Source organism: Lissotriton vulgaris, chromosome 4_1 (assembly GCF_964263255.1).
Source record: "Lissotriton vulgaris chromosome 4_1, aLisVul1.2, whole genome shotgun sequence".
In the NCBI taxonomy this organism is placed as follows: Eukaryota; Metazoa; Chordata; class Amphibia; order Caudata; family Salamandridae; genus Lissotriton; species Lissotriton vulgaris.
The window spans coordinates 1,792,823,605-1,792,849,681 of NC_141691.1; the positions used below are offsets into that span (position 1 = coordinate 1,792,823,605).

The 26,077-nt window shown below is 44.0% G+C and overlaps 1 long non-coding RNA gene across 1 annotated transcript in view; it reads left to right on the forward strand.

Annotated features, from left to right (window-relative positions):
* Positions 1-4,034: 4,034 nt before the first annotated feature.
* Positions 4,035-26,077, forward strand: part of LOC147724564 (uncharacterized) — a 53,421-nt gene continuing 31,378 nt past the window's right edge. The window contains exon 1 of the long non-coding RNA XR_015310100.1: positions 4,035-4,369. This is a non-coding gene — a long non-coding RNA (uncharacterized LOC147724564). The remainder of the gene's footprint in view (positions 4,370-26,077) is intronic.

Genomic DNA, 26,077 nt, shown 5'->3' on the forward strand with positions numbered 1-26,077 from the left:
TTTCAACCCTTAGCAACTCTTAAACTCCCCTTTTATTACACATAGGGCACCCCTAAGGTAGGCCCTAGGTAGCCCTAAGGGCAGGGTGCTGTGTAAGTAAAAGGTGGGATATGTACTTTTAAGTTTTACATGTCCTGGTAGTGACAAACAGATACATTTGCTTTTCACTTCTGTGAGGCCTACTCCCCTCATAGGCTAACTTTGGGAATTCCTTAAACACTTTAACGCTGTAATTCCTGATTAGAAAGGAGTAGCTGCATAATGTTTCATATCTTTGGCATTGTGGTGATAAATCCTCTTTAGTGATAAATTTGGATTTAATATTACTATTTGAGAAATGCCAGTTTTAGAAAGTGAACATTTCTCTGCTCTTAACTATGCTTTGTGTGCCTGCAGCATGTCTCTAATACACATCTGTGCTGAGTGACAGCTACACTTTATGCATTCTCTCTAGACAGCCACAAACACTGGACGTATGGGTTTGACAGAGGACTCATCTGCATTCTGATAGCCTTCCTGGCCAGGACGGAGGAGAGCTGACACATCTGGATAGGCTGTGTAGTGTCCCACACATAGGACTTATCACCCCCACATTTGTTCTAGCAGACAGGGTTGGGACGAAACGGGACCTGTGCACTTCAAGGAGCTTTGAAATCACCCCCATGCCAAAGGCACATTTGGTTATAAGTATTGGGGATCTGACCCTATCAAATCGGTAAACACTGAACCTGTGAAGAACTCTGCTAGGACTAAGGACTGCTGTATTTCCAGGATTGCCATTCTGCTTGACTGACTGCTCTAAGGAACTGCTTCACTATTGTGCTGAGCTGCCCTGCTGCCTGCTGATCTCTGCCCTGCCGAGGACACGGACTGGACCCATCTCACTTTAACCCAGAGCGACTCCAAGGGCTTGTTGGCTTGCCTCCCGTTTTCTGAAATCTCAGGGTCATCAAGGACTTCTTGAGATTCCACTGGTGCAGCTGGACTCTGCCCTCTGTGAGTCTTATCCTTGTCTGAGTTACCTCCTCCAGTCCTGGCCTCAGAAGTGGGTTTTTGCAGCTTTTCCAACATTGACGTCAATGCAGCAACAGCTTTGCGCCAACTGGAACTGATGCATCACCCTTCGACACAGTACAGTGACTGCTCGATGACCGTGACTCTACAGTCGGTGCGGCTCGACTACAATGTACATCGCGGTTTGACGATGACACATTGCCTGCATCATGCAGGAGTTTGTAGATGAAGCTTCCATTAATGGCGCGGATCGGCACCAATGCTCACCTCCATCCACCGGATCGACAGCGAAGCGGCGCCTCCTTACCTCAAGTCCTCGACGTCAAATATGATTTATTCTTTAAAAAATCATAACTCCAGTTCTACTTATTAGAGTTTTGTAATTTTCGTCTTACTTTTCACCTAAAATTGTTCTCTATTCCTCTAAATCTGTGTGTAGTCTTTTTGTGGTGTTTCCATTGTGTTACTGTGTGTTTTTCATGAATACTTTGCAAGTTGCCTCTTTAAATAAGACTGCCTGCTCTGTGCCAAGCTATCAGGGGGTGAGCACAGGTTATCTTTCAGTGTGTATCCAGCTTACCCTGACTAGAGTAGCGGTTTCTGCTTGCACAGGGTGCATACCTTGCCAACCAGAAACCCAATTTCTAACAGTCTCTTTAACACGGTCCCATTTAAGGGGAAAATGCACACAAAGGGTAAATACCTCCTAGTCAGACTTGTAGCTCTTGACAGAAAAAGAATATTAATACATAGGTTAATAGCAAGATGACAGACATCCTCAGGGAAGAGGAAAAAAAGGCAGGCTAGGGAATTAAGAAGTAGATCTAGTAGAAGTTCATATTGTAAGAAGCAAAAGTCAGGGACAAAAATAACAGCAATTGGTCAAAGAATATGATTAAAAATAAGGGAACAAATGCATTACAAAACACCAGTGTCCAAATTAAATTATTAATGCAGTGCATTTTCCTGGATTGCACTGGGTGCACCTTTTAAAAGGTGAGCCCAGCGGAATCCAGTAACATGTGCCACATTATAGTGAATGCATTGCCCCCGGGCAGCTGTGAAATAGTGCAGCCCTGGGGGAAACACATTCATTTGAAAAATGGTTTAAAGTTGCTCCGTGTTCGCACAGTGCAAGCAGCAACCTGCCTGCACTTTTGAAGGGGATTGGAGATCCCCTTGCAAATGGGTGCATTCAGTGACTGCAGCCACCTGCAAATGCGCTTTCTCGGGACTCCATCTGACTCTCTTTCCTCTGATTGAGGGCTGCAATCAGGAGACTCACTGGCAGTGGAGAAGTGTGGCTCAGGGGTTAGAGGCGGCAGACCCGGAAGCTGAGATCGGCCCTGGACCAGGGTTCAATTCCCCGCCCGACGGGGGTTGGGCTCAATAATTCCACGGACTTGATAATTCTCACTCCGGTGCCTACTCGACTCACGGGTTCACACTCTGCGACTCTGGGCAATAGCTTGCTTAATCTCCACAACGGCCCCTCGCGGCGGGATGCCTGGCTTTCACCTTGTGGATACCCTGTCGGGGTATCTCACAGGGGAATACCAGGACGGGTTCCCTAAGCAAGCGCATAGATGCCTGCGATGTGGGCGATTTGCGCTATATAAATACATTTACAGTGCGCACATTTTAGGTAGTGCACTGTCACTCTGGCTCCTGAGAGCTTCTTTGCATCTGCACCCATGTCTGTAATAAGGCACGGGCGCAAAGGCAAAAGGATTTTTTCATTTGCATGAGGCCACACCTCCATGTAAATCAGGAAATGCCCTATTGTAGAAGCACTGCTGCTGTATGTGTGCCAGTGCTTTTAGTATTATAGAATGGGACGCACAAGCATCTATGCCCCTTTTGTAATACCAAAGTGCCCCTGGGGTGCATAAAGTGGGTGCAAACACCTGTTGCGCCCCCGGGCACTTCTATAATATGGTCCCATTGCTTGTGAAAGTCTCCTAATATGTGATTTAAACAGGAACTGACCTTTCAGGAAAAATATTCGACTTCATCTTGGATTGGGAACCTTTTCTAGAATTCTCTGGACAGCCCATCATCTTTGAAAGGGCAGTTTTTTATTTTAAGGCTTGTCCTCGCCCCTCTTCTAAAACCCTTGGCATCAATTTGGCACATCGCAACAAACCCAAGTCCGACATCCTTTGCCCAGTGATGAATATTGTTGCCCCCTAGACACTCTTCTCAATAAATCAATCAATCAATGGTTTGTTAAGTGTTGCTACTTACCCGTGAGGGTCTTAAGGCACTGTGGAGGGTGGCTGCTAATCCGTGTGGGTGTGGGGGTTCAGTCAGAGTGTTCCAGGTCTTGGCGGCGACGTAGGAGAAGGATCTTCCTTCAGTTCTGGTCTGTGGATGTGTGGGACGGAGGTCAATTGACGGCCGGCTCAGTTTATGGGACATCTTTCCAGATGACCATAAGAGTAGAAACACCTTTGCGGCCTTGGTGGCAAGGATGCTTAACCATGCACTGAGAGCGGTGTCCAGCTCAATATTGGAAGGCTGCATGAGCAGTGCTCTGTCTTCTTCTGAATGCTTCAAGTATCTGGTAAGCTCTTGCCAGCTGTAACACTAATAAAAGTCCCTCTAAACCAACATTACCATCTCTAACTGCACTGTATGTATGTATTTCACCTAAAATCACATTCGAAGTTTACAGCGTGCAGTGTTTTATTTTTTTGATGGAATGTTTCTACATCACTGAGCCCGTAAAGTCTGCTTGCCATTTAAAAAGAGTACAGCGGAAGGGTTGAGCGGTTGTGTACATTAGGGCACTCATTAACCGTTCAGGGTTACAATGAAGAAACATAATGACGCAGCCGCGTAGCTAGGGGGGGGCGGGGGGGCGGTCCGCCCCAGGCGGCACCTTTTCTGAGGCGGCATGGGCCGGCATTGACTGTCTGGTGGTGGACTGGAGGAGGCCGAGGCCCGTTGCGGCGGCCTCTGCTGACTGTAGGGCGGGTGGCAGTGCGGCACTTCACTTGTTACCAGCTAGAGCTAAAGTTAGTTCTTATGGGCAATTTGGGTATTATAAATAAATACTGTCTGTAGTGTAAACTTGCTGCGACTCGGCAGGGTTAGAACATGTGATGACTGTTGTTGGCCTGCGCCCTCCTCCCCCCCTTCGCCGCACCGTAGCAGTGTGACGCGTTACGTGCTCATGCCCGCCCCGCGCCACCTACGCTCGCCCCGCTCGTCGTGTAGGACTAGGAGTGGAGGAGTGCGCCACTACTGTGGAGACCCGACCGAGACCATTCTCAATCTCTTTGTTGCATCTTCTTGCCTGCAGCCTCAGCCTGCATACGGCCAGCGCCAGCGGCACGCACGTACGCACAAGGTGAGGATTATGGTCTACCTTCATAAAGCTTTGAGATTTGCTGTGTTTTGCACTTTGATGAACTTACCAACCTATGCTTTCCACAGTCCCTTTCCGTTTGAAGGGTTCCGGTTTTTACTCATTAGGTCTGATACCTCATGATTTCAATTAGTGCTTCAGCGGCATGCAGTGGGCAGAAGCATTACTGCACAGGAGTGGCTGGTGTCAGAGAAAAGTGGTGGGCAGTGCAGGGGGCAGCAATAAAACACATTTAAAAAAGTACCTTCCACTCGCAGCTCTTTTGCTCGCCGCTTTTCTGCACCTTTGGTCACAGGCTGAGGCTCCCCAATGGTCAATGCAGACGTTGCTTTTATGATGGTAATACCCATAAGAGCAGTGTCGGGATTGAGCAGAGCAGGCTGGTTATGCTCTCCATAGATGGCTGGGAGCCCGTGCATGTAGTTCTCCGCCCAGCAACGCTGCTCGGTTGGAGAGACTGCTGGCCAAACCAACATGTGCACTGACAAGAGTGCCCACCACTCCTACGCCTCCTCCTTGCTGCTGCTGTTGTCATGCCCCCCAATACTCAGCACCCATCCTGAAAAAATGTAAATATGTTATTTTTCATTTTGCCATGTGGGCTGGGGGGGCACTCTCCTACACCACAGCGGAGGAGTGTCCACTGTTACTGCATGTGAGCAATGAGTGGCGAGCAGATAATAAAATACCACTAAGCACCTGGTGACCGTGACCGTCCGTCCTCCAAATACAATCATTGCACAGTGCACGACGGGCGGCACGCACCAAGTGTTACACTCACTCTTTAAGCACCCAGACAGGCTCTTTTTGCACTCACTGACTGCCGTTACTTCAAGGTGAGGATAAAGAACCTGGTGACCGTGACCGTCCGTTTTACAATCATTGCACTGTGCACGACGGGCGGCACGCACCAACAAGTGTTATACTCACTCTTTAAGCACCCAGACTCGTTTTGCACTCACTGACTCTGCCGTTAGTTGGAGGATCTATGCACTTCGTTCTAATTCTAATGCCCATTACTGCTGAATTCCCAATTTCCTCTTGGACAACCTGCAAGTCTAGGAGGTGCAAGGAGGGCCTGGTGGTGCGAAGGCCGGGAGGTGCAAGGAAGGCCTGGAGGTGCAAGGAAGGCCAGGAGATGCAAGGAAGGCCGGGAGGTGCAAGGAGGGCCTGGAGGTGCGAAGGCCCGCCTGGAGGTGCAAAGAGCGCCTGGAGGTGCAAGGAAGGCCGGGAGGGGCAAGGTGGGGCACATGAAGGGCAATGGTTCCCATTCAGGAACCAAAGGTTAGCGAGTGAAGTGCAGCTTGCATGCACCACCACTCCCATATCGTCTTCGATCTGTCTACTACGTTTCCTAAATTTTTCAGACGCCTGTTTTTTCGGAATAAACCCCTTTCTGTGCGCATGACACTAGCTACTCACGCAGCATTTTGCCTGAGGCACGTGGACCGACTGTGGACACACGTGGCACAATCTCCTTACAGCTTGTCAAGGAGCACAGCTAATTCAATGCGTTCTGGTGTCAATTCTAAAGTCCATTTAAAAATAATCACGGTGGTACAGCGTCAATATAAGTTCATACATCCTTGTGAAGCTCTCATGTAATAGACGGCCATTTGCATTCTTGAGCTGTGCCGTTTCTCAGTGTTACATTAAAATGCAAACGCTAGACATTAAATCCATACTGCTGGGATAGAGCACTAGAGCTACCTTTAACACGATCAAAATCGAAACACCTCACCCTCCATTGGGCAATGTTAATACACAATCAAAAGGTTTAGAGAAGCATTGCTTCCAAGTTGCCCCGTGTTTTGTGTCACACTTTAAGCTAAGCCTGCCTTTTAACCAGCAGTACTTTGCCTTTAGGGACGTGTAGATTTTTTGGGGGATTAACAGTAAGGTCACAAACAATCCAGCGGCTTTTAAGAAGAACCTTGAAGAGCCTGCTTGGCCTCTAAGGCTAGCTATCTTACTCTCTGTGGCCCTCATCAACCAGATGTTAGGTAGGACCCAACTGTGAGATTGTATTGTTAGCCTATAAAGAACAGCAGCGACCCTGACCATATTGGCACTTTTTGACCTTTGGATTCGTCTTTTACAGTTTTTGTGCATATGCTCCAAATATCCCTCGTCCTGATGATGACCCATAAAGTCACATTAGAATTGAAACACAGTTGTTGCTGTTGGCAATTAAAGTATACAAATGGTGACTCGTGACTGTGTGGGGCTTCTGGCAGTAGAGGGACAGAGCTCAGCTTTTAATCCAACCCAGCTGAACAGTCAGGAAAACTACCTTGAAGTGTAAGTGCGAGGGGGCCCAGGCGCGCTTTGGAGAGTGAGTCTGGCACGCTGGCAGAGAGCAGAGCGGCAGGATAGCACCTCAGAGCGCGCGGAGTCCTCCAGTGCCTGCTGCTCCACAACACCAACCGTTATAAGGCTGGGGATTGCCATTCAAACCTCCCAGCGTGAGTCACCAGAGGTGACCTACTTTGGTTTAAATAAGGGCAGGGCGCACAATGAAAGAAGAAGTTAGTACCTCGTCAGGAGTAGTAAGCGCTATATAAATGCAGCTTCAATCAATGTCAAATGCTAGGTTTCATTGTCACGGAAAGCACAAACAGAATACACTGTTTATGACGAGTTAGAGAGCGTCAGCGTTTTCTAACATAAGGGCTCGAAGTGCCTGAGTGATAGATACATCTGCTTCCTGTAACCTGCTGCGCAGCTTTTCTGTGTGTCTTGTCTTATGGGAACACACACAGCAGCATCACACAATCACACACTCTCATGGTTATAGGAGATTTAGATTAACTATCACAAGAGCATGAATACTCTTGTGATAGTTAAGAGATAGTTAGGGAGAGAACCAATGGTCTGTTAGTTACTTTAGTTTTATAGAGGGGTGATACAGAAATAATGTTGCAACAACCCCTATATACGAACGATGTGAAGTATGTGATACTTTTCTGGTAAAGGTTCTTCTAGAAAAATAAACCAGGGCATGAGAGTTATCAAGGAAGACTCAGAATTAATAAAGTTCTTCTCATAAGGGTCATTAAATGCTTGATATTAACTTACACTGGGATCAGTAGGTGCATGAAACATTTCCAGTATCCTGGTAGCACCAGTCATCCAAAAGTATTTTGTGTTCTTTTAAAGCTCACTTGTGTATGTACACGTGCTGCCAGTATTGATACCCTGGGATGGTTTGTAATTTGACCTGTTTTCATCCTTCCTCAGTTGTGCAGTGTTGGACAGTTACTTCACCGGGTGGCAGTGTGATGCTGGGGCTCAGTGGTGGACTTTCCTGGAAGTTAGAGGTGTGGTGGGGTAGGTGTGTGGTACTCTGAGCTGGGAGTCAGGTGGCAGTGTAACAGGGATACTGTGGTTGTCAGAGGAGAAGTGGTTGTAATGTGAGGGGGTGCTACTGCTTGTGATATGACAAGGTAATAGAAAGGGATTATGTAGTGGAGTGATGGGGAACCGTACTTTGGTAGTGACAGATGGTAATGTGGGTCTCTCAGGTGGTATTGCTATGGTATTGGTGATAGCGCTGTGGTGGAATAGAGGAAGGTGGTATTGTTAGACCAGTTTTACTGCAGTCGGGATTAGCAGGGCATTTATTTTGCGACTGTGCCATGCTGTAATGTGGTTGGATTATATTGTTGGAGAAATGTAGTGCTTGGCTTACTTGTGATTTGCATTGGGTGGTAGTGAATAGTGTTGTGGTGCTGGAAAGTGCTAACGTGGTAGTGCTGAGGTGGTTGTGTGTTGATTGGGGAGTGTCTAGGGCTGAGGTGGGGTTGCCAGCGTGGTGGTGTGGGAGAGTATTGAGATGATATAGTGGTGAAGTGATGCAGAGATATTTTAAGGCGGTCCAGTGGGGCATTAGTGTGTTGTTGGTGGGTAGCAGAGTGGTGATGGTTGGTGATAGTCTGTCTTTTGCTGTGAAGTAGTATTATGCCAGTGAGGAATATGGTATGATGGTGACTGAGGATGTGCGGTAGTGTTATGTGGCAGTGCAGTGGTCAACATAGTTATGGAAATCTATGGGTTGGTAGCATGGTTCGGAGTACGAAGCGTTGTCCTGTTGGTGGCAGAGAATTTTCTGGGACTGGGAGATTACCTCTTGGAGACTCCGCCCGCCAGAGAAGGGCTTAGAGTGATGGAGTTCTGTGCATTGTAATTTTGAAATACTTTAGCCGGAGTTAATCCTTGGCAAAGGGAGCTCTAGGTATTACTAACAGTACAGGCTTTGTGTGCTGGGTTGGTTCTGATTGCTAGGTGTGATATTTTCATAATTTTCTTGTAATCCTGAGCCCGCCGCCACAGACATTTGCACCAGTTTTAATCCTTTTAGAGTGTCTCTCTCATTGCTGATTGCGCAAATGGGTGTAATTACACACACATTGTTTTTATTAGGTATATCATGAGTGCATGATTGTAAGCCCATTATGAGATTTAACAAACTGGATTTTGCTTTGGGGTTGTGCTAAAAAAAAGTGGCACAATCCCAATGCAAAATCTGGGCCTCAACTAATTTTACATTTTTTAAAAAACCTTGCCACAGCTCTCTGATGGATGTCACATGTGGTTTTTCAGAGTCCCCATATAGATCATGCAGTCTGTGTGTTCCCTTTTGTACTGCCAGTCACCGGTGTATTCAACTGCCTAGCCTTTCACCGTATCATGTAAAACTTGCATGATCGAGGTAACTGTTAGCAGCAATACTAGGACTCGGACTCGGACATCTGCTCACCGTCCTTTTTCGCCCCCCCCCCCCCCCCCCCCCCCCCAAGGGGCGGCAATCTGAGGGGTAGCCCCGGGCGCCACAAGCTCTAGCTACGCCCCTGTAATGACGACAGTTATGTTCGACAGTCTTCGCTATAATATTTCCATTTATCATTCAAATAGCATGCCATGTAGGTGAAGCCTTCCATGTCTGTTCAAAAGCACCTTGTTTTCTCTCTGCTTCTGTTACTTTAGAGCTGACTCCTGCATTTATACGTCTTTAGAAAGGGTGCCAGCACTGAGTCTCAAAAAACGACGTAATATGTTCTAGAGTCGCCGTGTCTCCGAAATAAACGCATCGGCTGTGCTTGGCGAGTCATCCCACATACGTGCCTGCAAGGGCAGAGTTTCCGTTGAATACGTGAATAGTGTTTTCATTCCCACTGGGACTTTGCTGTAGAAAAAGGAACATGAGATTTGTGGCTCTCTCATATATTTCTTTCTTTTTTTAACCATTATACCGTAGCCAAAAAAGGGTATTATGTTCTCACTTGTATTCCAACAGCTGTCAGGCAAAGCTACAATGCGTCTGTTATTCCCATTTAAAGGCCCGGACTGCCTATAAAGATAATAGCTCACAAAGCATAGGTTATGGGTGAACTGCTTCTTGGGGACTGTATTTCATCACATTACATACTTAGTGTATCTTACCCTAATGGCAAAATCTACTACTAGGAGTGTTAACTATTACATGTTTTTAGACCATTGTGTTATTTTTTTTGCACGTGACTCAAATGATACTGATTTATGGAAAGAGGTTTCAGTCAAATATTTGATACTGATATATCACATTTTTCAGATTTGATCATATATCTGGGTCATATTATTGGGTTCACATTTATAATGTAATTATGGCCCACCTTATATCTTTACCAACTTGATGTTTCTCGTGTAAGTGATGGACCCCTTGTGGGGAGAGTACTCCTAGTGTTTGCCGCCTTTATGTCCAATTATCCTGTTTCTCATTTGCTCGTGGCCATTGCCGCATATCGCAGCCCACGTGGCACATAAACATAAAATATGTATTCTCACTTTGTAATTTGTGAATATCCACTGTTCCCATGGTGGGAGTAGTATAATCTTAAGGCTTTAGAAGTCATTGTATGTTTACATAAAGTACATGTGCTACAAGGGTGCTGACCCATAACTGGTGGGACACCCCACAGTGTTTTCTTAAATTCTTTCTTGTAATGCATGCTGTGTACGAATCAGAAACGCTGTTTATTTTTCGCCACGCTTTTTTGTTTCTTTCAGATTCCGATTTCGGTTGTTTAGAATACTGCATTTTCGGTTAATTACGTTTTAAACTAGGTTAAACAGAGATGAGTAAGTTGTTATGCAAGTCATCCTTTGGAAAATCAAAGAATGGTTTACATGACAACATACTTAGGGGCATATTATCATCGGTCAGCGATAATTATCGCTGGCCGCTCTTAGCGTTAAAATGTTTAACGCCGGCTACCGCAGATAATTATCGCCATCTTAGCGTTGTATCAACAACGCTTAGCGTAATGGCGATAATTACGCTAACAATAGCGATGTTTTCCATGGAACATTGCTGGTTTTCGAGCGATGTTCCATGGAAAACGGCGATATCCTTGATGATAGGGCCTCTGGTTTTAGCCACACAATCCACCCCCCATGTTAGGTATACCTTAGTAAGGAATTTAACAGATGTTAAATTCCTGCATTAAGACATACTTAACGCAATTTAAAATATCGCTACCCTTCCTTGGTAATATCGCAAAGCTGCCTTCACGATATTTTCCCTGGTTGGTTTCACAGCCACGCCTACTTTGCATCTCATTAGCGATGCAAAGTTCGGAGTGCTGGAAACAGGGGCTAAGTCTGCAAAACACGCACTGGCTTGTCCTTGTTGATTATGCGATAACGGTATTGCCGCTTTACGCCAGAAAACGGACAACGCTAAAGCTGCGATAAGTTTATCGCCTGGCCTTGATAATATGCCCCTTACTTCTTTCTAACCCAAAGCAAACATATGAATCAGGTGGTATTTTATATATTTGTCACACTTAAATGGGATAGAGTGTTTTTTTCTGCTTTTGATTTCCGGTGTTTACAATATTCCAATGTCACCTGATGACCTTTTCATTAGGTTAAATACAAGTAGTGAGCATGTGTTGGAAAATCAATATTCAATGGTATTAGCAATTACTTACCTAAGTACTCATGTGATGGTCATATCAATTATGAGCCTTAATAGGTTATACCCTAATTTGAAAAAGAGATTCATTGGGCAAATTCACGATTTTGGTATGATTCTGCATACTCTAAGTGTACTGTAAAAACGGTGATTGACAAGGGCAGCAAAACCGCACTGATTTTATTAGATCTACCCACGGCTTTTGACATTGTCTACCATTCACTCCACATAAACTGGCTCCATTCGCTGGAGTTTAGGAACTCCACACTGGCTCTACTGAGCTTGTTCCACAGTGATAGGCAACAGCTTGTGGAGAGGGGAGATTCCAGTTCCTCTTCCTTCTCCCTCCCTTATGGTGTTCCTCAGGGGTCTTCCCTCAGCAGCACACTTTTAATATCTATGTTGCCTCCCAGATTAATCTCATTTGTAGTCACAGCCTTGCTGTATTCTCCTACGTTGATGACACAAAAACTGTGGTGTCTATGTCATCGGATGTTAAAGAGGAGGCAAAAAACTTTTCTAGATGCATGTCTCAAATTGCAAACTGGATGCAAAGAAATTGTTTGAAGTTAAATTCAGAAAAAATGAGGTCCTGCTTTTTGGAAATGAGATCATTTTCTGGAATTCGTCATGGTGACCCTCAGTTTTAGTCTCTCTAACCTTGCCGGCTCAAAAAGCAAGACATCTGAGTGTCATATTTGACACCATATTATGCTTTTCAGAACAAAAAAATCAGACCAACTCCACTGGCTTTATTGTGCTTAGGGTCCCCAAGAAAATCTTCCTGTTCATCCCTCTGGAATTCCAAAAGACAGTGATGATGGCAAGTATCTTCTCCAAGATGGACTACTGTAATGCTATGTATTTGGGCACCCATAAGCATTGGGTGAAAAAACTTCAATCTCTACTGAATGCAGCTGCCAGAATGCTCTTAAAAATTCCCTAGTTTGCTATATACCAATCATTGCATGGTTTGCACTGGCTCCCAGTCAGGAAGAGGTTCATTTTAAAGGCATTATTCCTGGTCCATAAAGCCCTTCATCAGACCGGTCCAGTATACTTTCGGGAACTGCACTCTTGGTACACTCCCAGAAGGGATCTCAGATCCAGCTCAGCTTGAATGGTCCTATTCCCAGAATGAACAAAGTAAGATGGGGAGGAAGGACGTTTTCCTTCTGCGTGGGGAAACAATTGGAATTCACTGCCACTAACTCTACGTTCCCAACCCATCCTGCTGCAGTTTAGGAAGCAGTTGAAGACCTGGCTCTTTACTGAATCCTTCAGTCAAGTTTAGTGCGTCTTTCCAGGTTGGCTGTTCATTCTGTCGTCTAATCTCAAGCGCTAAAACACCACTGGGCAATTGCACTCTATATAAAATAAGTTTACTTACTTACTTACTTAAATGGCCATTACCATAAGATATATCATGTTATTCTCCTAATGCATCTACATGAACATGTGTATTTGAAATAAAACAGTCACTTAAAATTTTCTGGAATAATTCTTTTACTGTCTTCACAATTACAATTTTGGTCAACACCTCAAAGTTATGCATACTACAAGATGATGGTGTGGTTCATAACCACAACTTCTTTAGAAATAGATTTCTGCATACAAGCAATAGTGCATTGTACATGTAAGGACATCTGAAAACAGAGAATGTAGTACATTGAAGAAGGAACTTAGGGGAAATGCAAATCGATGGTAACAAATTTTACACCGCTTCCACCATCTGAAGGAACAAAACTGAAGATTAGCCTCCATTTGAGAAAGATCTTGGTTTTGGTACATGTTGAATTTGTTCTGATCATCAAAATAGAGGCTGCCAGTTTAATTCATGTCTAACATCAAAGCTTAATGCTTTCCTGTTACATGGATTCTAATTCTTGGACATCTATCAACAAACTTTACAGTATAATGCCCTGATATGCTGTTTAGTGCTGTATTGGAAGCTGTTCATTCAATTATCCTGTTCAAGCAGATAGTTACTGTAGTCAATTCTAAAACTATACCAGATTTGAATAGCGGAAGCATAGTTTGTCTTAAGTTTAATACATTACAAACTTAGTGCTATACAAATAGCATCCTCTACACTATTCATTTATGTAGCAATGTTAATTAATTACTGCTTTTCCAGCTCGTGCAAGTGATGCTGCTGGTATTGTATTATTTTGTCAGTCAGATGTTGGTTATGTTGCTCATATTGTGTCCTCTCTGCCCAATAAAGGTCTAAACTGCTCTGTCATAACTTTGACACTGTTGAGAGGCCTCACCTATTGACAGAACTAGAGGCCAGAAGACTGAACATGGCATATATGCTGTCTTAGATCGCTGGATATAAAACTTGGATTGAAGTGCATCTGGGAAGCTTAAAGCACATTAGATGCATTCCCCTTAGCAGCAAGTTGAAGCATGTCTTTTTATCTATAGCCTTGCAAAAGGAGAAATTAAAGCTAACAGAATCATTGCACCCCAAAAATGGGCTCATTGCAGTACAAATGTATGCTGATAACTAAATGATGAGGTTCAGCAGCAATATTAATATGCTACAAAGGGTCTGTTGGCCCTGATATCCTTGGCATTGTTTCCCTATCTTTTTGCCTCTACCGCCTGTATTTTTGACTGTGTGCTAGATTTCGTTTTTGCTGGTTTATGTACCATAGGCACTTTGCCACTTCTGATCAATGCCAAAGTGCATGTGCTCCCTTTTTAAATTATAATTCTGATTGGTTATCCATGATTTCCATATTTGATTTACTAGTAAGTACCTAGTAAAGTGCACTGTGTGTGCCCGGGGACTGTAAATCAAATGCTACTAGTGGGTCTGCAGCACTGATTGTGACATCCACACCAGTAGCCTTGAAAATGCGTCTCAGGTCTGCCACTGCAGTGTTTGCGTGCACAGTTTTTAACTGCCATGTCAACCTGGCAAGTGCACCCACTTGCCAGGCCCTAACCTTCCCTTTTCTTACATGTAAGTCAGCCATAAGTTAGGCCCAAGGTATCCCATGGGCAGGGTTCAGTGTCTGTTAAAGGTAGGACATCTACTTGTATGTTTACATGTCCTGATAGTGAAATACTGTGTATTTAGTTTCTCACTGTTGCAAGGAATAGCTCTCCCAAAGGTTGCCTTGTAACATTTTGCAAGTGTAACTTTCAATTGGGAACAGCTAGAGATTTGGAGTTTGGGGTCACAGGACTCAGAATTGAATAACCCACCTTTTAGCAAAGGTGGTTTATAAATTGTGTTTTTGAGAATGCCACTTTTAGAAAGTGCAAAAAACACAGTTGATGGACAGAATGCAGAACAATGTCTACATTCACCCCAGTACAAAGATATGGGCCTAAATCCATCGTTTTTTTGCACTCCACACCACCATAGGTCAGACAATGGCTATAAGCAAATCAGCCTTGACCCTGTGCCTCATGGGAACAATCCAGCCCGAACTACCAAGCCATGTCTTTCCTAGACCGGAATCAAGCATCCAAGGACCGGTTTCTGGCTATCAGCCTTCTTCAGCCTGGATAGCTTGACTCCAGTGATGTGGAGAGCCTGGGACTCATGTTTGAGCATACCCAGCCCACTCGGGGTGAAAATTGCAAAAAACACAGTTGATGGACAGAATGCAGAACAATGTCTTACATTCACCACAGTACAAAGATCTGGGCCTAAATCCATCGTTTTTTTGCACTCCACACCACCCTAGGTCAGACAATGGCTATATGCAAATCAGCCTTGACCCTGTGCCTCATGGGAACAGTCCAGCCTGAACTACCAAGCCATGTCTTTCCTAGACCGGAACCAAGCATCCAAGGACCGGTTTCTGGCTATCAGCCTTCTTCAGCCTGGATAGCTTGACTCCAGTGATGTGGAGAGCCTGGGACTCACGTCTGAGCATACCCAGCCCACTCGGGGTGAAAATTGCAAAAAACACAGTTGATGGACAGAATGCAGAACAATGTCTTACATTCACCCCAGTACAAAGATGTGGGACTAAATCCATCGTTTTTTTGCACTCCATACCACCCTAGGTCAGACACTGGCTATATGCAAATCAGCCTTGACCCTGTGCCTCATGGGAACAGTCCAGCCCGAACTACCAAGCCATGTGGGCATTTCCTTGTTTAGCTATCCTGTGTGCCTCCGCCTGCTTGTGGATTTACCATCTGGTTTTAGATAGACAGGGGGAGCTGAGATGCGCCTTGCTTATGCTGATGAGCAATCCTCGTCTAGAGTGGTAGGAGGAGGTTTCATTATCACCTGAATAGGCTGTGGCTGCCCTGCACAATGTTGTCTCCACTCCCTGTAGTGTGGCTGGACCAGGGGGAACAGAACTGGTTGTACTGAGCAAGAGAGACTTTCTCAACAAAGACTTCATAGAGAAAAAGGGGTATAAGTATTAGACCTAAAACCCCGAACATTAGAGTACTTCTGGACTAAGAGGACCCTGCCAAGAAGAAGAGCTGCTAGTAGGAGTATTGCCCCTTTGCTGTGTGCTGCTTTGCTGGGTTGGCCTGCAGTTGCTGCTTCCATCTGTGGGCAATGAAAAGGACTGAACTTTGCCCTGTCATGGATCCTGCTTAAAGAAGATTCTCCAAGAGCTTGAAGAAGAGCTTGCCTCCTTTTAGGAAGTCTCCGGGGCACAAAGACTTCACCTCTAGCATTTCTGAACTCCAATGCTGGGAGTTCTGACCTGCCTTGTGGTGCCAAACCCAGTTCTAGACTCTTTGGAGGTTTTTCCTGCTTCAAAGAACTATCAAGAGCTGAAGGAACCTACAAAATCAACGATCCACGCTTCTTGCCGTCATATTTTTTCAACGCAGCCCCACCATGCATGAATAATTCCCAAAAAACAGCCCCTTACAGTCATATAAATTCACACAGAGCCTGTTGTGGCAGGAAGACTCATCACACACTGAGTTCACTGCAAAGTTTGATACCCCCACACCGACTCTGACTCTGTTGCAGGTCATTCTGTGTGGCTCCAAAAATGCAGAAATCAATACATCACATGTTTGCCGCTGCCACATTGACCTCCAGCACATCCTGGATTTCCACGCAACATGCCTGTGCACCACGCATCACTGACAGAGCACCTGCAGACAAGAACCATCTTGGAATCGACGCATCACTTTCCCCTAGCAGTCCAGATTCGACACATCAATTTTTCCGCATGGAGCAGAACTGTTGCATCGCCTCCCGAAGGACTGAGGAACTGACGCATCACTGTGTTTTTTTCCTATGCTTCCCTCCTCTGCGGCTATTTTGCCTTGTGGATTTTGACGTATTTGAGGCACTTTGTGTAAAAATCATGTATTCATAGTGTTCTGTGGACAGAATTGCTTAAACTCTTTGAAATGTCATATTTTGAATTGTGTATGTTGGATTTTTGTCATTTTAGTACTGTTTGATTTAAATAAAGATAAAACTGGTGTGGTCTCCATTTGTCAATGTTTTTACTGTGTTACTGTGTGTGGTATGCACAAATACTTTACACATAGTTTCTGAGATAAGCCTGTCTGCATGTGCCAGGCCACCAAGGGGGTGAGCAGGGATTATCTAAGCGTGTAACTTTCTGTAATGACCTGATATTTCTACCAATCACCAGGGCATACTTACCTTATCCCTTCTCAGGACCCAACAGGATACAACACTTCACAATACTTACCTAAGAAGGGAATAATACCAATGAATAACTAAAGATATATGGCATTTGCTGGAGAGCTTGCGAAAAACAATGCCAACTGGTGACAACAACGCAAAAACAATACCAGTGACGACAAAACAACAACCTGGGAAAATCAACGTCACTCAGTAAAACAACGCAAGAAACCAAGGGCCACAAGGTAACAACGTACCCCAGGGTACTAAAACACAACACAATACCATGGGCCACAGGGTAACAACAAAGCGAACAACAATGTGCAACAAAGCCCACCATGGTGGAGCTAAAACAACGTGCACTCCTCCTAACAATGCCTCGGGTGGATTACTTATTGGTTTTGGTTTCCCTGGATGAGAATGGAACCCAATCTTCAACAACTACCAGCAGGAAGGGAAACTTATCATCCTTACGATGCTACAGCACTTGGACCAAAAAGGCCCCACCTCCCATCCCAAGGAATACAGACGAATAATGGTATTTATTCTGGGGTTTCTTTATTACACAATGATAAAAGGACAAAAGAAAGAAATCACTACTATGCCACAATAGACTTTCTTCACATAATCCCTATTCTAATGCAATTAGAATACACATATGTAGAACTCATATTCAAATTAGCATATAACCTGAAAATAGGAGACGATAGTTAGATAAGAACAGTTAGGATATAAGAGTTAGTCGAACACCTCACCAAGTTTCTACACATCCCGCTTCAACTTTGCCAGAGGGGAGTCCGTTTCTCCAGCCGAATCAGGATTCTCTGCTCCACTGGCACAGCTGCACGTCTGCAATGTGATGAACTACCAATGGTTGAGACCCGAACACCCCCTTTAGTACAGGTGGAAACGTTGGTTAAAGCTTCTAGCAAGCCTTGCCCCTGTTTCCATCAGATTCCGTACCACTCCACGCCAAGGTCACAGCTTCAGCTAGCTGTTATGACTCCGAGGTAGAGCGACCACATTCCTCCGGCAAGAACCGGTTCCTACAAATATACTAAGTGTGAAAAACAAGTGAGAAGTAAAACATGACTCCACACCCAGAAAGGTTTAGAAGATGGCGATAGCTTAGAAAATTGAGTCACTCAAGCATAGGCCACTATTCCCACAAAGAGCCTGAATTAGTATGCAAGATGGCATTAGAGTATGCCACAGCCAATAGATAGGCCCTGCCTTTAAGCAAGATACAGTCAGACACAGAAAGAACAATATCGAGTCCTATTTTACAACCAATCTATATGATGCGGACCTGCATAGCACTATATTAGAGCAAAATATACTGAGATGTAGTGGCCAATGGTCATAATTGAGCCAAACTATCCAAAAAAAATGGCTCAATCACTACATTCCACCCATGACCATTGTCTAATTCCAGCAAATACATTTAAACATTAAACAGGTCGTAAATCATTACTAGAATAATAAGAAACATAATTGACAGATCTCAATAAAGTACCAGGTCGAAACACATTGGATGCAGCAGCATATAGCAATAAGAAAGGAAACTGCCAACAGTGCACCACCCAAAATAGAACGAAGGAGATTAAAATCAGGCAACCACCCAAAGAGCCAAATAAACCACCCTTGTTCCAAATTTTGATGAACTTCCATGGACAAATTATGCAAAGCATTGATGTGGAACTGAATAGATCTCGAATGGCCTTTTTAAATATTGGACGGATTTGTTAGCATGAGGTGAAAGACATTTTGTATTTCTGGCAGCCATCTAGTTTGCCATATGCTACCACATGCTCGCCACATGCTCTGTCCTCCCTCAGTGTTGACTGCTCTTGTAATCTGCCTAGAAACAAACTATATTCAGCATCTTCCACCTTCCACCTTCGCACATGCTCAGTTGAGCTTGTAGCTGTCCTTGCAACTGTTCCTAGTATGTAAATGTCAGGATGTCTTTCCCAAAAACAGCCACTGTTAGCTCCTCTCACTTTGTTGAGCAAGCAGATCTTGCATGTCCATATTAGTCATTTTGCATGCTTACATGAGCCAGGACTGCCCCTTGGTCTTATACTGACTATGTAACCCTAAGCATATATAAGGCCCCAGTTTTCTGTACTTCTTAGCCTGCCTCATTCAGTTGCTAAGGCTTCTGTGTGACGTAGTCTGACTCATTTGAGGTTAATAAAGTTGTAACTTTTATATTTCAGCTTCTGTGCCAATTTCTTCTTTGTTGGTTTAAAAGGACCAAGTATCAGTGGGATCCCTAGGAAATTCAATTGATTTCTTCACCCTGACAAGTTAAAGCAGCACAGGCCCTCAAAATCGGAGCACCCATGATCCTGTTTTAAAAGAAGATAATCAATGGCATCCCTATTTTGTAAAATAGCTCGGCGTTCGCCCCGTGCATCTAATAAAAATTCAGATAAAGCAGTTGAAGTGTGATTGATAGATTTGGCCATGACACATGCTAATTTACTAATAGCTCTAGAATTGTAAATTGAGAGCCCTGGAATTCCCACAATTGAAGCAGGTAGGCTAATATATTCTGTCTTAGAAAGTAAATGCAAATTAGATTCACAATGTTCATCCAATGTAGGTGCCTCCCCTGCAGTACGAGTATGCATAGATGGTAGCAAAGGAAACATAGCCAGGCTGAGTCTGGTCAAGGCACATAGTCCACCGGAAATGTTCGCAAGAATAAAGGAACAACACATATTCCCGCAGGAAAACAACCATCCATTTGGCAATAGAACATCTCTATAATAACTCACTGAAAGAATAGTCATTCTACTGGACATAGAATTACAGACTGAAAGGCACATATTTTGGTTTACCATTATAGCACAAAATCTGTATATGTCGGGGAAGCATGGAATCATTCTCTAATCTAGATTGAACACATTTGCCAATCAATCGTGGATTGCATTTAAAATCAAAACAAGTGTCGCCTTCTGTAATATTATAAGTGGTAGCAATAAAAGTCTGCGGTGGGTCAAGATCAGGTAACACTGTGCAGGAGGCACAATAGTCATACACTGACAGCCGACTCTTCACCGTATCGATATCATCATTGCTATCGATATTTGTAACGATGAAAGCCTTTATTAACACCGTTGTTGGAGTTGGAACTGAAACAAGGCACATGGACAAAATGTCAGGGACACTTCTCATGTTGGACATGCAAAAATAGGAGTGATTTAGTACTTTATTTACCAGATTTTCCCAGATATTCGCTGTATCAAAAAGGATCGAATCCGTCCTGCGCTCTCTGATGATTGTCTCGCTGTTAATCCTCCACGGCCCATCTCAGCCCCAAACGCACCATGCCGAAAGGAGCCCAGCAACGACACATCCCTCAGCGACAATCCATCCAATGATCTAAAGAAAACAAGTCAAAAACAGACATTATTCATTCTCGAAGGTAGCATTTGTCAGCGGGAACATAGTCCCACTTTTCCTGTCCAGGTTTCATAACTAAAATTGTGTTGTCACTGCCCGTGGCAAATATTTCAGCCGGTTCAGGGGGTCGGTTAGGCGACTGTACCCACACTTTGCTCCTGGGTTTTTATCAGTTGAGCCAAAACCTCCTTCTCAATGTACAGTTAAGAGGGTTGGGGCAGTCCCTTTTCTTACCACCCTTCCAAGGACTGGCATTATAACCAACTGGGCAACTCGATCACCAGGTTGAACTGTTAAATCCAGGTCACCACTGTTCAACAGAATAATTTTGGATTTCACCTTGATAGTCAGAATCGATCACACCGCCCAGCACCTGGATGCCTTTCAGCACTAGTCCAGAGCGTGGAGCGATCAGACCAAAGTATCCTACTGGTATTTGGATACCAATTCCAGTGTCAGTGAGGGAAATATCTCTTTGCTTTAATACATGTTGTTTCAAAGTATGTAAATCTAAACCAGCAACTTCAGGAGTCGCTCTGTGTGGAGCCAAGGCTCCAGAAGAAATTTCCCAATAAACAATGGTAGCTACTGCTGTATGGGGTTGCACATTCACAGAAGGGGACAACATCCGCATAATGGGTGTCTCAGAATTATGTACAGGTCTATTGTTAAGAATCTGTAACGCATCAACTAGGTGAATTCTCCAATTATGCAAAGAACTATTAAACAGTTTCTTCAATTGATCTTTTAAAAGGCCGTTCATCCGCTTGATTAAACCCGAGACTTGCGGGTAATAAGGAATATGAAAAACCCACTCGATATTGCGTTGAGCACAATATTCTTGCACCATCCTCCCTTTAAAGTGTGTGGCATTATCCAATTGAATTTGTAAAGGCACCCAATGGTAAAGAGCAATAAAATCCAAAGTTTTCAACTTATTTACCTGAGTACCACGTTTATAGCGGAATGCAACCAAAAATCCTGAAAAAGTGTCTACAACTGTACATACTAATTGACAACCTCTGCATGTTGGCAAGGGACCTATGTAATCTATCTGCCAAATCTGTGCTGGTGACTTACTTTGATGCAACTGACCTCTCACTATCTGTGGTACCTCACGTTGTCGAGAATGTTGGCAAATAGGACATTGATAAATTACTGTTTTAACTATGTTGTGGGTAAGATGTATCCCTCTATCTGCTGCCCACCTGCTAGTAATGTTTTCTCCAAAATGTTCACACTTTTGATGTTCCCATCTCGCCAATCCAACCAAGTCAGAATTCTGCGTTCCGACCTCTGCCTCAGGGATCTTAGCATTTTCGTCTGCAAAGAGGTTAAACAATCTATCAAGTGAATCAACAAAAGAGTGTGCATCAACATGGAAAACAGTTACAGTACTTTGAGGAATCATATCGCATATTTCTTTCCACAATTCTTTTTCCCATATTTCTTTGGTATTTATAAACCAATTGTGAGCGTGCCAATTGGGAAGCCACGTTGACAATCCATTAGCTGTTGACCAGGAGTCACTTTAAATATGGCAAACTCCCAGTAATTCCTGTTTCAAAGCCTGATAAACAGCATAAAGTTCTGCAAACTGACTGCTCTTTCCTTTACCAGTCGTACTCAATAATTTTTGGGTATCGGAGTTATAGGATACAGCCTTCTATTGTCTCTTTGCTCCAACATACCTGAACCATCTGTAAACCATGCATGCTTCCTCTCCTCCACAGAGAGATTGCTAAACGGCTTACTCCACTTAACAGAGGATTCCTGTAATATAGGTACTTTGTACTCCACATCAGTCTTGTCTATTTGTGCCTGCGCCACCTGGTCATGCAACATCGCTGTACCCTTAGGACCCACTCGAGCCCTGTCCTGTATGTACCACTTCCACTTGATCACACTAGCTTCTTGGGCATGTCCAATTCTATGAGTTTTAGGGGAGCTCATAACCCATTGCATAATCATAATTTCAGGTCTCAAATTAACACTGTGTCCCAAAGTCAATTGTTCGGTGTCTACCAAAGCCCAATAACATGCAAGTAACTGTTTCTCAAAAGGTGTATAACTCTCGCCAGCTTCGGGCAATTTCTTTGTCCAAAATCCTAGGAGTACTTTTGTCTTGCCCTGTTTTTGCCATAAACTCCAATTTGCATATAAGCCTTGTACGGTCACATTTAGATTGACATCATCATCACGCACCGGCCACAAATCCAAAGCATATTGAATAGCCTTTTGCCAGTTCAAATGCAGTCTGCTGTGGCTCACCCCACTCGGCCACAATCTGACTCAAATGGGGAATGAGTTTTCTCCAACATCCAAACAAGTCAATAAAGCTCTGGGTCTCTTTCCTGTTTCGGGGGACTGCAAACTCCTTCATTTTCTGTCTCACTTGTAGAATTACCTCTCGATTTCCCTGATGCCACTTAATACCTAGGAATTTCACACTCTGTGCTGGACCTTGTTATTTATCAGTATTAATCTCCCACCCTTTGCTTTGTAAATGAGTTACAATTTGGTCTAATTGTGTCTGAACCTGCTCCTGTGTTTCGCCTTGTATCAATATATCATAAATGTAATGACAAATTTGCACACCAGAAGTTATCGGTACCTCATCTAAATGTTCTGGCACCAGCTGGTGACATATTGTTGGACTGTGTAAATAGCCTTGTGGCAAACTTCGCAATGTCATTTGTCTGCCACCCCATGAAAAACTGAATTGTTCCTGACATTCAGGAGCTATAGGAATGGAAAAGGAAGCATTGGCAATATCAATAGCTGCTTACCAATTCCCTGGATGTTTCTGAATTCTCTCAATTAAAGTGACGGTGTCAGGGACAACAACAGTCAAAGACGGTGTATGTTTATTCAATTAGCGGTAATCAACTGTCACGCGCCATGAGTTATCACTTTTGCGCACTGGTCACACGGGATTGTTCCATGCAGAAGTAATCGGAACCACACACCCGTCCTCCATCAAGTCTTGAATAGTAGCACTGATCTCCTCATGCTCACCTGGAATTCTATACTGTTTCTTTGAGATTGCTTTAGTCACCTGAGGCACCTTCACAGGAGGAATTTTCAAGAGATTTACTCGCACAGCATTAGCTGAGATATCGCTTTCCTTCCAAAATGGTAATATCCATCATCTAAACATAGTGTCATTCCTTTCAAAATGTCAATTCCAGTAATATATTCAGAAAGGGGCACAACTAGTACACTATATTCTTTTGTTGGTATTTGTCCGATCTTTAATTGGAGACTGGTTTGTACTGCTGGGGTCTCTTTACCACCTAATCCTGTAATTGTAAAATACTGTCCTCTAAATTTCTTGGGATTTCCATAAATCAAAATGGCCTCCGCTCCTGTATGTACTAAGGACCGGGCCCCTTGCATATTACGATGCCTCCCAAAAAATGTCTATATTTATATAGGGTTTCTGATCTTTACAAGCCCAATTCTGTACCATAGCTTGACCTATTTCCAAGTCGTTCTTGTTCCTGTCTTGCGTCCAGGACAAATCATGATACAAGCTTTCATAGCATTTAGGAAGTACGTCTTCCTCGTACACTCTTCATAATATGAATTTCTCATATTCCTGCCACTCTGTGATCCTCGATCAGGAGACCTGCCTCTCTCGTTTCTCATTCTGCTTTCTGGGGATTTGCCTCTTTCATGTCTTATTCTCAGTTCAGGAGATCTACCTCTTTCATTTCTGGCCCTGCGTTCTGAGGATTCTTCCCTCCCATATCGTGTTCTATATACTGGGCATCCTTCCCTTCTTTCCCTGTATAACCCGTCATCACTTCCCTCTGAGTGTCTCTGTTCATGATCCTGTTTATTAACTCTCCTACTCCCTTCTTTTCTATCCAAACCTCTTTTTCGATATATTGTCCATAGCTTCTGAGTAGGTTCCCCATCTATGTCTTCCATTTTCACTACATCTTTCATTAAGGGTGTAAACAGATCTCGTCTAGCTAATTTGTTGTTGTCTGTACGGATTTCAGATCTAGATGGTCTCTCTGTCTTCATCTATTCCCCCAGTTCACCCAACTCACGAACTGCTTCGATCACTTGAGCTAATGTATTTCCTGTTTGATTTATTAACAATGTCATCATTACCTGCTTATAAGCAGGAGGAGCAGTACAAATGATCTTATTTCTTACAGAAGTGTTAAGTAATCCCTCTATTAGTCTGTGTGCAGTATCTAGGAAAATAGAGGTTTTCATTACCTCTTCCTTCAATCTCTGTGTCGCATCTCTTAACGTGTACCATGGCTTTTCATTTGCTGGCCAAACTGATTCAGTCGGGTATTTAGGACTGCATCTGGCCACATCCAATTGTAATAGGCTAATCTGATCGTTAAGCCCATAGTTTCTAAAATGTTCTTAAATTGTCAGGTCTGTGCTTATTGTACAAAATTTCAAAATGCCTCCTTGGTCTAACATTACGATGCCGCACCCAAATCATAAATGAGGACCATCCATGTAAGCAAGTTCCCACCAGGTCTCTGCCGAACCCTGTCCAAAATGTCATTAATTTCTTGTTGGGTTAAATCCTCCAAGCTATCCACAGCTATTCCCTGGGGATGTTGTGGACCACCCTGCAACTTTCCCCGATGTATCGGCTGTGCATGCACCTCTCTACGCTCCTCTGATTTATGTTCGGTCTCAGTCTTAATAGGCTCTGTCTTCCTGTTCTCTTCCTCCCCCGAACCTGAAAACTCTGAAGAATCCCAAATATTTCCATCCCACTTCTCGGGATCCCAGTCAAGCCCTGCTTTTGTGATGACTAAGTGTACCTTTCTTTTACTCACTCTCCCTCGCTTGTTCCTGTACTTGTATTTTGCAATGCACACTGCAGCGCTTTCAGCCTGATAGGTCTCTATCTTGTCCAACAATAATCTATTTTGACATTTTAACAACGTAGTAGCATTCTTTGCTTCAACATACTGTTCTTCCAATTCTTTACACTTACGCTTCACATATTTCTTATGTATCATTCTGTAAGCATTTAGCAAAACCCATCCTCTCCGAGAAGTGTGGCTCAATGGTTAGAGGATATTTACAACAAGGGGTGGTGAGGGACAGAGTCTCTGAATTAAGCAGAAAGCTCTCACCCAGTCAAGAGATCAGGGCTAGATCCAACACCGTTTTTTAGCTCACTGCACCATCCCAGTTTCAGAACCTGGCTGTATGCAAATTAGTCTGTTCCTGTCCTAGTGCATGATGGGAACAGGGCAAACCAAACTACAAAAGCCAATTCTTACACTGGGAAGGAAACAAGCTCCCGGGGACTGGTTTCTGGCATTACAGCCGTCTTCGGCCCGGTTTGCTTGAATCCTGATGGTGCAATGAGCAAGGGTCTCACATCTGAGAATACCCTTCCACGCTTAGGGTGGACAAAAATATTTACAACAAGGGGTGGTGAGGGACAGAGTCTCTGAATTAAGCAGAAAGCTCTCACCCAGTCAAGAGATCAGGGCTAGATCCAACACCGTTTTTTAGCTCACTGCACCATCCCAGTTTCAGAACCTGGCTGTATGCAAATTAGTCTGTTCCTGTCCCAGTGCATGATGGAAACAGGGCAAACCAAACTACAAAAGCCAATTCTTACACTGGGAAGGAAACAAGCTCCCGGGGACCGGTTTCTGGCATTACAGCCGTCTTCGGCCCGGTTTGCTTGAATCCTGATGGTGCAATGAGCAAGGGTCTC